At 35.3% G+C, this 3,884-nt stretch overlaps 1 long non-coding RNA gene across 1 annotated transcript; it reads left to right on the plus strand.

Moving 5' to 3' along the window:
• The first annotated feature begins 436 nt into the window (after window positions 1–436).
• On the plus strand, window positions 437–3,431 carry LOC145288076 (uncharacterized). The gene is made up of 2 exons (XR_013869255.1): window positions 437–2,102; window positions 2,211–3,431. It is a non-coding gene; the product is annotated as an uncharacterized LOC145288076 (long non-coding RNA).
• Window positions 3,432–3,884: the final 453 nt, after the last annotated feature.

Genomic DNA, 3,884 nt, shown 5'->3' on the forward strand with positions numbered 1-3,884 from the left:
AAAGCTGAAACATAAGGGGACATTTTTTTTGAATTGATAATGTTTCTTTTATTGATGTTTGTCTGTTTAAAAAGAAAAAAAAATGTTACTGGTAAAAAAAAATGGGGGTTAGATAATATGAAAGTTTTGTGTTAGAATGTATTTTACAAAATTGTTCAAAATAAGATTGTTTTTCTATTTAGTTATTTGTTTTAAACTCGTAGAAATGTTTAATGTCTACCTGTCACTCATTTTTTAAAACAATGGCCGCACATTGGAAAGATAAGCGAAGATGACCTCGTCATGGTGTTTGCGAGGGTGTTGAGGAATGGATGGTAGAACAATGCTATCTGCCTCTCTCTCTCTCTCTTCTTCTCTCTATCTCTCTCTCATTCCCTTACCTGTGAGGACGAGAGAGTGACTTTTAAAATCGTCGAAGATTTTTTTTTTGTTTATGAGGGTGGTGGGGTGTGTAATGGCATCGCTCTGCCTCTATCCCCTTCTTTTTCCCCTCATTCTCTTTCTCTACTCTTGCGTTTTAATGATTGTATAGCTAAACCCCCATGGCTGATTGCAGGAGGGCATATAATAACGAATTAACTTGGAGTTTTTTAAATTTTTCTACCAAGTTTAAAGAACAAAATTATTTATGCTTCGTTAAATTACATTAAATGATGTCTTCAATTGGTTTTTATTAAAAATAAAAACTGAGACGATTATTCAAACAGCACTTAAAGTACTTTTTTGAAGTCTTCGAGTGTTTGGAAAAGCCAACTGTTACATGATTACGTTAATTTTTTAAGAGTTCTCTGAAATGTTCATAGTTGTTCTTAAAGAAAAAATTACGCTATTACATTTCGAATATTCTCTGAATTTTTAATAATTTCTAAGGAAATATTGTTTGACTAACGAAAGAGATTTTCCTGAACTCTAGATGATTTTAAGGAAGAATTATTCGAGCAAATTCTTTAATTTAAGGTTTATTTGAAATTGGACCGTATGATAGGGGTCCCTGAAATATTGACTGAGGAGTATATACGTAAAATTGAATTAATTATTAAGAAAAAAAAAGATTTCCTCAGTCTAGAAAGATCTCTCTTTAATTGAAACTTTAATTTTTTCGAGCTGTTAACTATACAGAACTGGTCGTTAACTAATGTGACTCCCAGGTGTGGCGGGAGTTTATTAATTCGAAATAATCCTTGTGAGTGAGTTTAGGAAAAGAATTGCTTTTAAATGATAAAATAATTACTTTGGAAAATAAAGTTAATTAACGTGAAATGTTTCTGAATTCGAAATGACCTTGATAATGACCTATAAGAAGAAATGATTTTTAAGAATCAATTAAATAACTTTAAATGTACACTGAATTTTAAAAATAATAATTACGAAATGAAAAAATTTGGGATGTTTCTGAATCTCATTGTGAAGGGTGAATTGATTCAAAATGAATTGTCTATGATCTTTTCGGAAGATTAATTTTAATAATGAACCAAATGTTTGGAATAATTTTTGAATTGTATTACGAAAAATGGGTCTATTCGAAGTTTATGACCTTTTGAGAAGATTGGTTTTTATAATAATAAATGAATTACTTTGGAAAGAAGTTAATTAACATAAATTGATTTTAACGATGAACCAAAATACTTGAAATAATTTTTAAATTTTGGAATTAAATTTTAATGATCTTTTGTAAATCAAGTTTTGAAAAAATACGCATACTTTTTAAATGTACCCTGAAATTTGGGAAAAAGTTAATTATGAATGTAATAACTGAAATGCGTTTGCATTGTGTAAACAAATTCTAATTGTGACCGAGGTGCTCTGAAATGATTTTTTTAAAAGTGTTTTCTTTTTAAGAAAAAAAAAAATTGTTAACACCCTATTTCATTGATTTAATGTATACCAGGTTTCTGAATTGTTTATTTTTGGAATTTTTTTCCCCCTAATTGAGTATTCTAACTCATGAAGGCTGAGTGCCCTTCTTAATTAATTCTTTATATAATTAATAAATATTCCGTGGTGGATAGTTTTTATTGGTCGCTCGGCGGCAGACTCCTTGCTCTAACAGAATTAATTGGATTAGAACCTCTGAAGACCAAGGTTTTACTAAATCCATATAGGTCGGCGTGATGAGGTCACGTAACCCCGACTTATCTAAAATACATTATACTGGTTGCTGAAGAGAGCGTAAGTCCAGTAACTGAAGTAATTACTTGGAATACATATAGGTCGGCGTGATGAGGTCACGTAACTCCGACTTGGTTAAAATACATTATACTGGTTGCTGAAGGGAGCGTAAATCCAGTTACGAAAATAATGTTATGCAGACTAAATTAAAAAACGTATAGGTCGGCGTGATAAACTCACGTAGAATCCGGCTTAGTGAAATACGTATAGGTCGGCGTGATAAACTCACGTAGAATCCGGCTTAGTGAAATACGTATAAGTCGGCGTGATAAACTCACGTAGAATCCGGCTTAGTGAAATACGTATAGGTCGGCGTGATAAACTCACGTAGAATCCGGCTTAGTCAAATACGTATAGGTCGGCGTGATAAACTCACGTAGAATCCGGCTTAGTGAAATACGTATAGGTCGGCGTGATAAACTCACGTACAATCCGGCTTAGTGAAATACGTATAGGTCGGCGTGATAGACTCACGTAGAATCCGGCTTAGTGAAATACGTATAGGTCGGCGTGATAAACTCACGTAGAATCCGGCTTAGTCAAATACGTATAGGTCGGCGTGATAAACTCACGTACAATCCGGCTTAGTCAAATACGTATAGGTCGGCGTGATGAACTCACGTAAAATCCGGCTTTGTTAAAAAATATTATAATGGTTGCTTAAGAAAGTGTAAATCCAGTAACTGAAATCATGAGGTCATTGCCTCGATGGAGGGCGAGGATGATTACCCTCTCTGGTATTTGAAGCAGTATACCAGTCTACCAGGAGCCTGGTGGAAAAAAATAACTTGCTTCACTGAGTTCCTGATGGAACGTAGAGCATGGAGACATTGATTGCTGACGGCCGGTTGACGCACCATTCACGGAAAATTAGGGACTTCTGAAATTTATGAATACTCATAAATTTCGGATAGCATAGGGAGGGATGTGGCACTATTTCCTTGTGCCACTGTTTCTAACACACTCTGCAGCATGGACGGGTGGTAAATTGTCCATGAGCGTAGAGATACAAAGAAACCCCTTCCCATAATCCCCTTGCTATCTTTCTGTCTCTTTCCTGCACGACCACCATGATGTGAGGACGCATAGTCTGTCTCTCCGTAAATGAGGGGGGCCACCCCCTCCCTCAACACTAGTTAGGGTAGGTTAGTTAGCTTTGAAAAGCCTATTGTAAAAATTAATTGTAAATTGTTTTTTTTTGTAATATATATTGTATCTCTAATGTAAAATAAAATAGTTAGTTATACCTTTGTATATTACAATTGTGTCGCGTGTCATTTTTCTTGTCTGCCATGAATGCCTTCATAAATGTCTGAAGTCGAAAGGCGGCCCTGAGGACAAAGAGATGAAGATTCCCACCAGAATGCCACCAGGGTGAAGAGATCATCTTGAGAAAAGAAAGGAGCCACACCCAAATCCAACATCTCAGGTATGATTTTCTTCTTGTTACTCAGACCCTAATGACTGGCCCATCTTCATGTCTTCATGAGACCGCTTTAAGACATTTACTGTAACACGTCTGTCGGTCACACCTCAGTGACCGGCTGATCGTGGTATAAGTTTATTAAAGTTTAAAAACGATTAAAATATTGGCACTACGAGGGGGGAAAACGGGAGAAAAGATTCAAAGTTCCTCAAAGAGAAACAATGCGTTTACTGTTTCCTTTTGCCGCGCCGCAATAGAGACAGACTCCAAAATCATTAAATGGTTTCTG

This window comes from Euprymna scolopes, chromosome 11, assembly GCF_053919585.1.
Source record: "Euprymna scolopes isolate OS-2025 chromosome 11, ASM5391958v1, whole genome shotgun sequence".
In the NCBI taxonomy this organism is placed as follows: domain Eukaryota; kingdom Metazoa; phylum Mollusca; class Cephalopoda; order Sepiida; family Sepiolidae; genus Euprymna; species Euprymna scolopes.